Here is a 15795-nt window from a genome sequence, read left to right as displayed (position 1 = left end):
CAGCCACATTTACGTTTCTGTTAACAGACCCTTTACTGCTCAGTAATTTACATTTTTACCTCCTTCGTGGCCACTTATTTTTAAAATTTCATGGTCAGAATATTCCAATTATGTCAGTGCTTTAAATCTACTTTTTATTTTTTGTGGAAAGACCATGTGTTGGGGTGCCTCAGGTTTATGAAATCACAGATAAGTCTTAAAAATGTATTTTTGATAAGAGGAGTACTTATTACCAACTTAAGGAACACAGTATGTTGTTCTTCAATTTCTCCTCCTTAAGAGGGATCTGAAATACATTGTTTTTGGAAAGAAGCTTCATCTACAAGCATAAGCATATATTTAGAGAGGGAAAAATTTTTGCCTGTTTATGGTAAATTGTTCTCAAGTGATATGAGAAAATGTAGAAAAATTAATCAGTAAAAATGTGATCGAGAGCAGTGGAGCTCAAAGCCTTGATTCCTCATCTATTTAGCAACTATAACATATACTGGGGTTGCTGAGTTTACTTAAACAAGATGCATACAAACTGGGAACTAAAAACACTTGCTTTTCTTTTTGAGCAAAAAGAGGTTCTTTTTCATGTATTCAACAATTGCCCACAACAAATGCTTGGTTTTGAGAACTGGCAATTCCGATCTTGCTTGTAAGTCATTCTTTGCTGTGATCACATAAAATGAACAGTGGATAGCAGACAAGTTCAGAATGGAGCCTGTACATTCATCTCGGACTTTTGCTGACTCGAGTCTTCCTTTCTTGGTTTATGGTGCCAGCAGAACTTCCATTTTGAATTATAGTCTGTTCCGCTGTTTTCAGTTTCAAGCAACTGATTTCAAATGCCTATGAAACTGCTCCAACTAAACCACATGGGGGTGCTAGAAACTTACAGTATGTTGATTGTAGCAGTGGAAAAGACCTGGGTGAAAAATAGCAGATGTAATTGTGATTTAAATTTCCACTTGATAAACCTTCTGATATTTAGACAAATTCAATGTTTTAATTGAGGTGTTTCTGTTACAACGAGAAGGCAGGTTGAGATTCTAGCTAAGCAAACGTAAGTGTATATTGATAATGACTAAGGCCCTTAGAAGATTAGATCAGGTTGCTTACCGATCACTTGTAATATCTGTTGTATTTATTTGCTAATAATTTGAAATATTCAGTCTTCATTTTCTTGCCTAGGTATATTTGTAAATAGAGATGTTTTCTATTGTTCCTAATTATCTACATCAAATGCTTTTATATAATGCTTTTAATAATTTAAAAGATGCTAAAAATTATGCTTATCTATTATCTCAACAGATGACTCATGGTGTTAGTAACCTTAAATCCTGGATTCATTCTTATCTGCGTGAAACATCACTGTTTAATTTCGTTCTTTCTAGTGTGCCATAGACGCTCCCATAGCAATTCAATAATGGTTGTTATTCAGAGGTGATAGATAAATGAAGTAAAAATAGGTGGCCACTGAAGCTGCCTGTCTCAATCTTTCTGTGGCATGTAGGGTTCTGAAGTTTAGAGCAATTGCCGCAGATGGCACGTGTGTAAGACTTGAGCTTTCTTGCCCTATTTTGATTATCTTCACCATCACCATCTTCTGCTTTTATGGATTGTGACATCTTCTGCCTTATTCGCTGAATATCCAGGGAGGCTTTGTTATCAAGGCATATATAGCTCCAACAGTGACAGTAGCTCTCTGTCAACAGTTGGCATCTTCTGGCTGATTATTGCCAGTTTGGAGAAGGGTTAAGATCACTTGTTCTACTTGCTCTTTTTTATTTGCATTTATTTGTGGTTCACTTGTTTCAAGATCTCAGCTGCTTCGGTGTTGGGAAGGTTGGCTCTAGGTATAGGCCTGGGAGGTGGCTATTTATCTGGTACGATTTGAGGGAGCCCCCAAATCCTCTAACTTCAACATATCTCTGGTACCAATGTGCCAGGTCCCTTTGCACTTTTCTTATAGGATCCTGGGAGAACAGACATTGGGGCTCTTTAGTGGGAGAAAATGAGAAACTTAAAGGGAGGATGAAGTATAGGTTGCTAGATGTGGGTTGAGTGTTACCTGGTTCCTTTGTTGTGCACTGCAAGGAGCACAGGCCATGGAGCCAGTCAGATAGACCAGTGTGCGGTCTTCCCCTCTATGGAGTCATGGGCACGGTACCCCCCTCACTTCTCTAGCCTCACATTCCTCGTGCTGATGTCTGCTTTATCATGTGTGGAGCTTAAATGATGTAGGTGTAAAGGAAACCTGACACCTAATGAGTACCCAAGAAAGTTTCCCCTTTTGTCCCCCGGAAAAGAAAATGCAACTTATGAAGACTATTTTGAGATTTTTAGAGATATAGATTTAAAGGCTTATTTTTAGACTCACAATTTGCATTTGCTTATATATTTTGCAATATAACATTTCTTTATTTTCTTTACGATGCATTGTCACTTATTTCAATACCAGACTTACTTTTTTTAAAGAAAGCAATGAAGCTAATGATAATAATGCTGTCCTTTTCAAAAGATCAATAACTCTCCATTATGCTAATAAACAAAAAATTCCCACTCTACAGCTGGTAATCATGCCAAAATTCTTCTGATGTTTAGTAAACACTTTCACTAGCAGAGGATAAGACTATCCCTCAAACTGATGGTCACTCTATGCTTATATTTACATATAGTCATCTGAAGGGAAATCTAGAATTTGATTCCTAGGTTGAATATACCCACATATTTAGTATATATGTTAATACCCACTGACTGAAATGGGGAAAACAAAACTGATTGTAACAAGGTCAGCATTAAAGAAATAACAGATGAGTTTTCCATGTATTTGAGAAAGTGGAAATTACAGTAAGAAATTCCTTGCCTTGAAGGGTGAAGGTAAACCTGTATTATGCTAAGGATGATGAATGAAATCTCAGCCTTCTTCAGGATGATGAGATAAATTAGATGGGTGTTAAGAATTATCCACTCAGCATCCCAGCTCGGAGTGTTTGCCTCCATCAGAACTCTATTTACCATCCCCAGTACAGAAGCGTAGCAATGGCAATCCTCAGGAGACTTCTGGAGCAGTATTCATTCTTACCAAGTTCTCGCTACCCAGTGTTCGGGCAGCTTCAGCAAACAACTCTCTTACCGCTTGAGTTCACTGACTTTCTCCTTTTCCTCTTAAATTGTTTATGGCGGCCCAAGGGCATGCTAGGAAAGTTGACTGTTACAGGCAGCTCCACGAATTTATAAGCTGGTATAGTAGCATTAATCGACCTAGAGTGATAATCTATTTTGCAGTGGATTTCTTTAGGTTTGAAAATGTTATCTTTATTCAATGTGATGTGAGTTATATCATGTAGGATAGGATTCCATTGCCTCTTATGTATATACACTGGGATTTAGGTGTTTGATCTATTAACTTCATGTTACCAGATCACTTTGCGAGCAGTTTAAGAGAAGTCTGTCAGAATTTTTAATGGAGCTGTATTTGCATAAGCCTTATCCACTGGCCTTCGCTGCTGAGCTAGCCAAACTTTAATATACTTATTTTCACGATACCCTACCTATACCAACTCTTTTGCATATAAATAGTCCTCTCATACAGGCTTTTTAAAATTAATACTCACTAGAAGGAAAATATACTTAATTTCATCTATTAAAAACTATAAAAGTCTCTCCTATAGTCCTTTCTTCCATTAGCAGTAGATTGACAGGTTCAACTTTAGTTATGCAAATAAATCTGGCCTGGAGGGCAGAATTGCAAGTACCATAAATCAGATAAATAAATATGTCAAATGTGTTCATCAAGGAGGTTGTCCTGATATAGTTGATTCCCTAAGGTAAGAAAATAATGTATTTTCAACTCTATCTCTCCGTGTTAACACAGAGACATGAGTTTTCGTTCAATCAAACAATTTTGAATACCTTCCAAGGGTAAAATGATAATCACCAAATTTGTTGACTACATATTAGGCACTGTTTTAAGCACATTATTTTACTTAATGCTTGCTACTACCTAAGGAAGGTAGTAATTATCCTGATTTTATAGATTGTAAACTAAGGCACCGAGATATTTAGCGACTTCTTTGATATCACATGCTAATAAATGACAGAATTGAGATCAAATGTGAGTAGGACTATGGAACCTAAGATATTTGATGTTTAATCCCTATGTGTTATGTGTGTATGCATATATGTATACACACACGTATATGTGTATATGCAGACATGTACATATATGTATACCTAAATGTATATGCATATATGTGTATATGTATATAAACACATATGTGTATGTTTAGGGGTGTGGAAAGGCAAATTATACGTAACATCTGCAGGAAATAAGACTACATATAATAGATACTTTTAGTATAGTAGGAATGGTAAATACAGATGATAGTCCTATCACCATAGAACCCATATATGATGTTTCAACTATATTAGTAATTAATAAACAAGCACAGCTGAACCCCTTTTGCTATAAGTAAGAAAGCAAGTCAACTATAATAAGTCTTGTTTGTGAGCAAAAACCATTTCTAAACATTATACCCCAAACATATTTATTTATGTCAAGTTAGATTAGCAATTTTAGATTGAAAGGCAGTCACAATACTTGAAAACACACACACATAACAGGCAAGAAAAAAATGTGAGAGTTGGCTTTGAGCATCTGCTTATCTTCTGCTGTGACTCTTTTTCAGTTTTTTTATTTCCTTATTTTGATTTGAGTTATTTAGCTATTTTTGACTGCCATATGTAGCTCACGAATATTATTATACCTGCTTAAATTGTAAAATTTTGGTTTTTTTTACTGGATAAAACTAAGTTGAATTAAGTTTTTGAATTCTTTCAAGTGATTTGCTCAAAGAAGGTAGTCAGGCCCTGCTTGTGCTGCATTGTGTTAAATTACCAAGTGGAAGGTTTCCGTGTTTATGATGATTACTTCTTCCTTTGCATTTCGTTGAATTTGGGCAATTTCCCTGAATGGTCTATTTTGTTCTCTGTATTTTTTGTAAAATGTTGCTATTTTTGTTAGCAACATTGTGGATGACTATTTTTTAAAAATCTGTTTTCGTCCATTTTAGATGTTTGAAAATAAGGGAGGTAACCATTGTGTACAGTTCATCTCATAAAATTATAGGAGGCTAAGATTTGAACCTATCTCTCTATTATTTTTGACATTAACTTTACGACGGATAATTGTGAAAATTATCCAAAATTTGCTTCTTTCCATTATTTTAGAGATTTCATGTTTTTTTCCCACTATTTTAATTCTGATAATATTGATAGTTGTTCACCCTTCATTGTGACTTATGGGTATATTCAATGTAAATAGCAAAAATGAGGCAGTGTACTTTTGGAGGGCCTATTTTAATGTGACCACCACCACTACGTTCAATGTGATAAACTACATCCATTGGTAGGTGCTGAAAAGTCATAGGTGTGCCTGTGGCTCAGGAAAATAGTCTAGGGCGAGCCCGGTGAGTTCCACTTGGGCATTCAAGTGCTAAATTGAGCTCAGCAAAGTTGGCCATTTCCCCGCAGCCACAAACTTCTGGCAGATGTAATAATGCAGATGTCACCTTAGCTGGAACACTCCTTTTGAATGTCCTCTCCTACACATGTTAGTTTCTATTGACTTTTTATTTAACTTGCTCACGAAGCATGACAAAACCAGACAAGAATGTTTTGTGCTTATATTTGATAGAAGTTTCGGGGGGAAAATGTCACCTAAAAGATGTTAAAACTCAGATATAAGACAGAGAAGAGCCGGTACTTCTTTCTAATGACAAGTTATACTTTCTGGTAGGAAGTCATTAACAATGAACAACCTTAGCTTTAAAATGTATTAAATATAAAAGAAATTTAGGGAAAGAAATCTCTCTCTCTCTCTCTCTTATATATAGCATATAATTATGTGTTATAATTTCTATGATACTTAGATATGACATGTTATTGTTTTCCAAACTCCAGCCTGTGGACATTCAAATATATACTAAATTTGTGGGTATTTGTTATTTTAAATGTAGAATGGGAATGGAGATATTTGGATGCTTTAGGGGAACCTATAGACTTGAGGTGCAGAATATGGTCCCTTTGACCTCACTACCAACTCATACTATATTTCTAAGTGTCAGTTTCACCCTGGTGAAAAAAGAAATACTCTTTTGTCATTTTACTAGACAGCAATGTAACTAGATGAATATATATGTGAAGTAATTAACTCTAAAGGAAAACAATTTTATTAGTTACTACATAGTACCATTCTATGGTTTCAGTCCTCATACCCTAAACCTCTATCTAATGAACCTCACTAGGAATACTAAAAATTTGCACTCACATAAAAAGGTCATTTTCTCTCTATAAAAGAAGAGTATTACTGTGGGCATTTTCATGCCTCTATGAACTAATGCCAAAAATACACTTTATTTTAAATTTGTTTTTACATTCCATGTAATAAGATAGGATATTGCAGGTGAAGTCAAAGATTTGATAGACCTCCATTAATTTTTAATAATTTATTGAATCAAATATGGTAAATTTACATAAAATATTTAATATTTAGAGAGTCCTCATTGAATTCATTATTTAAATAGTGTTTTCATTATTTTGACAAATAATTATGCATTTTGAAAGTGTGAGAGAGTACTTGATTCTGGCATGGGCAAGATGAATGTTTTACATAAAATGTTTTCAGGGTGCTATTCAGATCATTCATAAAATGAATCTTGTATGTTTTCTTAGTATTGATTCTTGTATGTTAGATGACTCCAAAAAGTTTAAGTTGACTTAAAATAACATATACTCATAGTTTGCATGTATGTATCTATTAATAGTTAAGAATTAAATAGATTATCCCTATGTCAATATCTCTGATCTCAGCCTGATGGGTTATGTATTTATCTGATGGCATTTTTCTTTATTAGGAGTTGTTGCTATTAGACCAAATGTTACTTCTTCATCTATTCAATCATTAATATTTATTCAGTACTTGCTATGTGCTAGACAAGGTACTAGGTCCAGTGTTATTTGTTGATGAATAATTGGTAGTCTGCTTTCAATGGGTTTGTAATCTATTTTTGAAGATTAAATATATACATAGTTGTATATATATGTACATATATATTTATATGACAGGATACTTTTAATGAACCAACAAGAGGCAAAAAACACAAAACCATGAAAACTTACAGGAGATTAAAAACAAAAGCTCTAAGATCTTTGCGTGTGTTTTTTTCATATGTCTCAATTTAAGAGTTCCTAGAAGGTATGCATCCCTGCCCCATAGTTTATAGATGAAACAATGGCTCAGAAAGTTTAAGTAAGCTTTTCAAGATTTCAAAGGTAGAGCATGTTTAAGCCAGGATTTGAGTTTTCAGGACTTTTGGAATCCAAGTGTTTTTGCTCCTATATATCCCAGTGTTATGGGAGCCAAAGGAAGAGACAATTTAAAACAAATGAAGTAGGAAGACACTTTCAACAATATTGCGTGGTTTAGGAAGAGCGTTGATCAAGTCCAGCAAATTTGATCATAGGGAGGCAAGAGTAGTAGCTGGATTTTAAGGACCAAGTATGCAATGAGAAAGAGGAAGTAGGTAAGTGGAAGAATTCTACTTAGAAAGTGACAGATTGTGTTTGCTCTTATTTTGTTATATTTTTGCTCTGTTTCCTAAAAATGAGAATATTTCTACAAAGAAACAAAATCTATGAACAGAATTAAGGTGGATATTATCTACCTATTTGTTCAATGTATATAGTTAGAGCCACACAGTTTCACTTCATTGTTCTGTAATTATTACAAGTATGCTAGCAACAGTCTCCAATTAAATTGTAAATTCCATTAGGACAAATTCCAATGTGCTATTATTATGAGTTTTTCTTAAGAGTTTTTGCTGATTTGTGTATATGCAAAGTAGAGTTCACCATTCTAAAGTGTAGTGTCAATTCTGAAAGAGATAGGACTGGCTTCCCATACTTTTATTTACCACGTGTTTTCTTGGAAATTGGCTTTGTATAGAGCAAACATTTAATAATATTTGTATGATAACATACCCATTAAATAAATGAAGAACTATTCCTGGTATATAGTGAAAATCAGAATTTGTCAGGCCAAAGAAAGGACATTGAAATGGAGGAAAATGCATTAAAATTTCTGGCTGCTCAAAGGGACTCACAGATTTATACATTGAAAAATACATAGTCCAAGATATAAACTCACCCTATGTTTGAAGACATTGTAAATTAACATCTTTATTTTTTCATTTTTTAAGTGACATATATCTATTAATTAGCTAGGAAGACCCTGAATAAACTTTTTCTAATAAAAGGGGATTTATTTCATTGTTATATATTGTTACATGGGGATTATGTACAGTGTAAGCATTATAATACTTATATGGACACAAAATCCCTATTACCTGTTGAGAACAACCAAAATTTGTATAATTTTGATTAAAAAATTATCCAAGTTTTCAAAATTATAAATTTTAGAAAAGTTTTTCTGAGAAATATATATAAATATTTATAGTTGTAGTGAAGGCTCTGAATTAACCAGCAAAGAAGGTTAAGGCAAAAACTCTGTATTTATGGTATTTATAATACAGAGTTCTGCATTTCTCTGGTGACCTTTAAGTGTATTTCCATTATAATCCAGGAAGAAAATAATCACTCTTCTATTTCTGTGGATGGTGAAACTGAGTCACACTGAGATGTGAGTCACACTTTATGTCACACCCTCAGGGGAAAGCAAGAAATCTAGCCGAGGGCTCCTGCTTTTGGTGCTAGTTGCTAAGCCTTTTCAAAGGCTTCTTTTAAGAGAGATGACTTTTAAATCAGACAGCGGGAGATCGACTAGTCCCTCCTTAGCTGTCAAGTTCTGAGCTCTGTGTTTTCCTGCCTGAATTGTTGACCCCATTTACAACGGAAACACCGTAAGAGATGTGCTCTCCTCCAGAGCTCTTGTGGGGAGAACACGGGGCCTGGCAGGGAGAAAGCCCCCAGCGGTCCCCTTTCAAAGACATAAACAGAATTTTCAAGGGTATGGGGAGCTAGGATAAGGATTTTCTTTTTACGACTTCTTATGTTTATAGTAAAAGACTGTATATACACATGCATACATACACAGGCATATTTTTTTCTTTAAATAAAATGCAAATGCCTAATCTTCCATGTTAATGCAGATGTAAGTAAAAAACTTCTGAAGTGTACAATAGAAATTAAATTTAGGCTAAATAGGTGCCCTGAGCTATTACAGAAACTAGATCACCACGGAGTGACCCCCCAGAATGTTTTCACTTGCTCATTCACACCTGGCAGGGGTGTCCAACCTTTGGCGTCTCTGGGCCACCCTGGAAGAACAAGAGTTGTCTTAGGCCACACATTAAATACACAAGCACTAACAAAAACAAAAAAAATCTTATTATGTTTAAGTAAACTTATGATTTTGTGTTGGGCTGCATTCATAGCCACCCTGGGCCACATGTGGCTCGTGGGCCGCGGGTTGGACACCCCTGGGAGATGCCTTTGTGGGAGCATTGGCCTCTGCACCTGCCCTTCGAGGTGAAGTGCCTGGTGTCATACCCTGCGGAGCATAGGGCAGTGGCCATGCCTCCCACAGCAGAGTAAATGCCTGATGCACATTCTCTCCAGAGGATCACTTATGATTTGCAGGGAGGCCTAAATAAGGCGGTCCTTACCTCCTCCAGGTAGGAGACAGGAATGCTATGGAGGAGAAGGAAGAGACTGGGGAGAGCTAAGGTGCTGGGGGCAAATCTAGGTGACTTGCCAGCATTGTTCTGCTTAACTCCTGCTGCTTCCCTTCTTCCTCTTCCTCACTCTCCCGTCTGTGGCTGCTCCTCCCCTTCTTCCTCCTCCTCTGGCATTTATTTATGAAGCATTTATTACCTGCTTGGCATTGTGCTAAATAAACTCTTTACACTTTTATTGTTTCATCTGATTTTTTTCCTCAACATTTTTTCTTCTCAACATATTTGGAACCTGATTCTAGATTCAGCCAGTGCTATTTGCCTATCAAAGGTTGAAACAGGAAGTTAATAAATATAATGATAACGTAATGGCCATCATATCAGTATCAATATGGCCATGTGGCTATTGCCCATACTGCCTCATATCCTACCCTCCTACATACTCTTTAGCCAGTGGACTGATTTAATTGACCATGCTTTGCTCTAGAGATCTTGAAGAGTGAGCTACTCAATTTGTTCTTGAGTACATGTATAGTCATTAGTATGAAATTCGTTAGGATTTTTGCTGTCATGGCTATTAATGTGTCTTTTAAACAAACCCTCAATGATAAAGTGTTTCGGTTTCCATGGAGGTAGTAATCCTTAAATTAACATAGATCTAATATGATGTGCCCCCAGGAATTAAAGTCTAGAATTTTTCCACATTCCCTGGGCTCTCATTTCCCCCCTTTCTAGAAAAGGTATACAGTTTCTCATTCAAGAACTAAAACAAAATTTGGTTGAAAATTATTACCATATATGTTATGTTTAGCAAGAAAAATTTATGCAGCAGTTAGTGGATAGGCTTCAGTCACATAATGTTTTTAAATAAGATTCTAAGTAATAGTTTCTACAAGTCAAAGAAGGTTATATATTTGAATGTTACACATGTGTTGCTTGGAACAATATGTGAGGTATATGAAAAACTACTCTGTGGAAACATGTTTTGCTTTAAATATGATAGAGAGGTTTTAAAATATATGAAAAATAAACTTGTTTATGAAATAACATTTTAAAACATCAAAGAATGCTTAGTCAATGCTTACTACAGAGGCCTTATGCAGTATTATTTTTTAATATCTGTTGGACTTAAATTCCAGATACATATCAAGCCTATTTTCATAGGAAAACCCAAAATTTTGCCACTGTCTGTGTCTTCTAATTTTTTGAGAAAGAATACATTTAATAGATTTAAAATTTTAAATAACTTTATTAATTGGAAATAACAAAAACAATATTCCATAGTATGGACTTTGCCCTTTAGTTCAATCTTACCAGGTGAAAGCTACTTGATTTATAGAAACATGATTTTTTGAATATAATGGAGCACTTTTTAATTCACTAATAGACATGACTTAACTACTGTGATTAGGTGATTTCTATTTGTTTTTCATTGTTACCGAATCAAGAGCAGAGAGAGTCACAGCCTTTTCAATTAAGAATCACTGAGAAACAAACTGTTATTTATTAAAGCTTAAAATTATAATTAACTTGTGTTATATTAGGTTATTTTCCCCATTATTATTGGTGTCCATAGACTATAATTATGATATTATAATCAATAGTATATAAGTGACCTTATTAGATTGAAAATATAACATCACAGTATTTCTGAATTATTAGGATCGCTAAAGATTGGAAAAAATGAGCATAGTATTCAGAAATTAAAAGCTGCCTACTTAAAAATATCTACAATATCAATTTCCCACAAGGTTTTTTCCTTTGTTTTGGTTTTGTTGTTGTTAATGGCTTTTAAAGTGAAATATAGTTTTAAGCATGCTGTCCCTTGAAAATCAATACTTGTGCTATTACAGCATTATTGTGATAGTGCCAAGTGGACCCAGATCCTAATAGATAATTTTCATGATGCCATGCTTTCACATGGATATTGGCTATAGGCATTGTTTGTCCTGTACATGAGATAAAGATCAAGGCTTTTCTTTAATTCCTCCAAAGGCCTTGTTGCTTTACAGAATCAAGGCATGGTGCTCTCAGAAAGTAAGAGAAAAGAGTAGTATTTTTCCAACTGCCTAGATTTTTATCCTTGGCTTTTCTAACTACTACTGCTGCTTTTGAAAAAAATGTCTTTTGCATTTTTCTTAAGGAAAGAGGTAAGAAGTTGTCTGTTTGAAAGAAAAGGCGAGAGACAAATACCCTCCACTGACTGCGTTATTGCGAAGGTGCTGTGGTCTCGAACCTCCAAAAAATAATCAGTGAAGCCATGCAGAGCTCAGGGGAGGCTGGTGAGGGGTCTCAGGGCAGAGAACATATATCTTACTCAGTTCCCTTTTCTTATTAAAGCAGGTGTCATTACTAAACATCAGGCCTCGTGTTTCGCTCAGCTTCTGCCTTTTGGGGGATTTTTAAAAGGAGGATAATAATAAAATTGCAAGCCATCGCATAATTGCAGGCCAAGTGGAGTGCTCATTTTCACATTAGAGCTTGTGCAATCTGGAGGGAAATTTGTTTAGTATTACTCGGGAGTTGGTGGATCAGATAAAAGCCAGTCAAGTGGAAGAGAGGGCTGTGTGAAGTGCACCCCCTAGTCGCCATGCTGCGGGCGTTCCTGCAGTCCGTTAACAGATTTCCCCAGCTCCTCTATGCCAGGTGAAAATTTCCTCACGAAGGGGAATTTATTCCATTTCCTTTTACCATTTATTGCTGAAGACTTAGTGTGGGTGGAAGAAGTTTCAGAGATGACAGGGTAGAATTTTAAACAACAAAATCTACATTGGATGTTGAAGAGAAGGGGGAGAAAGGCTTCTATTGTTTACAAAACCAGAGAACACCCGAGAGGCGCCCCCTCCTTAAAGCAAGCCGTGCTGCCTAACCGTTAAAAGATTATGGCAGAGAGTGTAAAATTCTGATTGTCTGTTTTTAAGATGTTTTCCTCTCTCTAAAATTTCAGCCTGTCATTCTGTGCTGCTATGTAGAGAGAAACTGAAGATTATGAAAAGGCCAGCGTCACAGTTCTTTGGTGTTTCTTTGTTTTATTGTATTAGATTCTATTATACCAAGATAAAAGTGTAACCTTTGAAGAATTTGGATATATAGAGGGCCTAGTTCTGAAATATGGATTTAATGTATTCATGTTCAAAGAAGTGAAGATAAACCTAAACACACTTAGTACATACAAATTTATATTAAATAACAGAGGGATAATTTATTTATTATACATATTTTAAAACTGTGCTTTAGTGCAATATACTCCATTCAACTGATCACATTTCTTGCTTAGTATAATGCTCCCTTGATTTACAATATAATCTAGATGGAGGTTTATATTATAACCTATTGAGGTTTCAAAGAGCAGTTTTGAATAACAAATTCAGTGTTTATAGTTCTTTTAGTAACTATTTTATTTTGAGTTTGTTCCAAATTAAGGTTTTCATTTTCTTTTGGAAAAATAGAAATATTATAGCTCTGTCCTAAAATAAGCTTTTACCTAGCTTGATTTAAAGAAATCTCACCCTGATGAAAGTTCTTTTTTAGGAGACAAAATAGAAGGCAGCTCAATATGAACAGATAAAGATGAGGGACATGTATCTGAATCTCCACATTGTTAAATGAGCTTTTATGTTCACTTAAGATTATTCATCTTGTATTTGACTCTGAAGAGGTTTAACCTTATCTGAATCACTGGCCCAAAGCTAATGAATCTTGTCTTCATACTGTCTCTTCTTTTATTTTATTATAGTGGAGCTCAAAATAAAATTTTGTATCAGAACTAGTAGGGAATAAAGTCAATTTTCTTCTGTGTGTAATGACATGCCAGCAAACCTTGTCTTCTGCAGGAGCAGCAGAGAGAGTGAGTGAGGGACATAGAGAGAGAGGCAACCTGCTCCCTGTCTTGGAGTTAGGGGTTCCCTACAGAATTAGGGCAGCATTGAATGAGAGAAGGGATCTAACTTGTCTCTCTTCTTGTAATTGCCATGTTGAATCAGAATCAACATCTCTTTCCTCAGTGAGGAAGATTGCAAAGTGCTTTACACTATTTCGGGAACATGTCTAAAGAACAGAGGCGAATAACCAGAGAGACCATGAATGAAATACTAAATAAGATATTTCACTTTGAACTTCATATGACCTATCTACCCAATATTTGCATTCAAGTTGAGATAGACGAACTATCTCAATGTATTTATATGCCATTCCAATTTAATACACCTTAATTTCAAGATGTTTGAAGTACTATATCATGCTATTGATCTAATTTGAATATTGGGCAAAAATTAAAGGTTTTTGGCTCACCAAGAAAATATTCTGAGGTTCAGCTTATGGGCTTAAAACATGCACTCTGCAGGTCTAGCTTGATGCATCTATTTCAGAACTCTCACCTGGTATGGTTTGAGGGGGTATCTATAGAGAAATAGTTTTCACCCCCATTCTATCATTCATGATTCATTATTTTGTGTTACTGTTGCTCTTCTCAGGCATCCCCTTTAAATAATGAAAACTCTCTAGGGTGGATATGCTATGGGGAACAGTAACAATTGAGTTAGTCCTAGTGACAGATAGCTATTTTTTGCCACCAGAGCTGAGCATAAAATTAATTCACTTTATTTCTTTATGCACAAGGCCAATTCTACCTATCAGTTTTCCTTTTTCTTTTAAACATTTTTGTTGGTAAGAGTCCAATTTTATTTGGTGTGTAGAGAAACATTTTCTATATTTGCTGGAAATATCTTTATAGACTCTATTGGACTTTTCCTTGGTGGAAAAGAGTAAGAGAAATTATGCATATATCAACAATAGGAAAGACTGGATTGCTGAATGTGGACAGAACAAATGCAAATGTATTGCATCCCTAATAGAAATATAAGGAATCTGAATGGTTTCTTGTTTGTGTGTGTAATATCTTTATTTATAACTTGCATTTAAAGCAATATAAGAAGCTTTGAAGAATTGACTGATATTCCACATAAGAAAAACAAAAGTAAACCATTCAACACACAAAAAAGACCCAACGATAAAAGATAAAAATATTACTTCTAGTTATCTTTGAACTTGCAGCACTTTCATTTAAGCTTATTCATAGTCAAAATTATACGTATGATGGTTCTCTTCAAGACACGTTTCTTAAGTGTGTGTGGACCGCTGCTGTTCAGAGGGTTCGGTTTAGTCATTTAGGTTAGTGTGGTTGTTTATATAGTAATATAGTATGGGTTTTGCTTCAATTAATTTTTGCAATAATAAAGAAATGTCTCATTGAACATCTACTTATTCTTTGCTAGTCTAATCTTTTACTGCTATTCCACAGTGATGGGAAAATGTTTTAGCAAGTAGGTAGCAAAATCTATGTGTAAGAATTGGCTCAGTGTTATGTGCACAGTATTTCACCACGTAACCTTCATACCTATGTTTTTAATATAATTGCATATCACAGAGAAAATGTGTAGCTTTTCCCCATACCGGTAAACATTAACATGATTTGAGATCTTCCACAAAACTCTAAGATATTTCTTTAAAAAAGAATGTCATCCCAAGTTCTAATTAGAAAAATAGCTTATTTGCCAAGCACTTCCATTTTGAGCCTGAATGCACACTTGCACATAAACAAATGCGCAATTGGTTTAGGTACATAGTCTTGGAAAGGAAAGTGGAAATATACATTACTAAAACAAATAGCAACAACAACAACAAATCCCTTTCTCTGCTTTCATCTCAATTTTTTAAAAATTTATTTAGTTTTAGAGAGAGTAAAAGGGAGAAAAAAAGAAGGAGAGAAATATCAATGTGTGGTTGCTTCTCACACCCCCTCCTACTGGGGACCTGGCCTGCAATACAGGCATGTGTCCTGACTGGGAATTGGACTGGCAACCCTTTGGTTCACAGGCTGGCACTCAATCCACTGAACCACACCAGTCAGGGCACAATTTTTTTTGGTAAAACTAAAACTAAACACTATAAACTTGGGTGTTTCAAAGACCCTCAGAAGCTCAGAAGCCTTCCTAGACTTCCCCAGTAGAAGCTGGGCCCATTTCTTCTGAGCCATAGCCTCCTCTTGTATGCATTTCTCTCATAGTACCTCTCATGGCTATTTGTTTGCCTCCTAATACACTCCGATTTCCTT

General features: G+C 35.2%; 1 protein-coding gene across 1 annotated transcript in view; it reads left to right on the top strand.

Annotated features, from left to right (window-relative positions):
• CPS1 (carbamoyl-phosphate synthase 1) overlaps nt 1–15795 on the top strand; it is a 113211-nt gene that overhangs the window by 57818 nt on the left and 39598 nt on the right. The gene's annotated exons all lie outside the window — the stretch shown is intronic.

The sequence above is a fragment of the Pteronotus mesoamericanus genome, unplaced genomic scaffold (assembly GCF_021234165.1).
Source record: "Pteronotus mesoamericanus isolate MK-2021 breed Mesoamerican mustached bat unplaced genomic scaffold, CSHL_Meso_final contig_90, whole genome shotgun sequence".
Classification (NCBI taxonomy): domain Eukaryota; kingdom Metazoa; phylum Chordata; class Mammalia; order Chiroptera; family Mormoopidae; genus Pteronotus; species Pteronotus mesoamericanus.
Note: the sequence above shows the minus strand (reverse complement) of the source record. Positions and strands in the feature narration are given on the sequence as shown.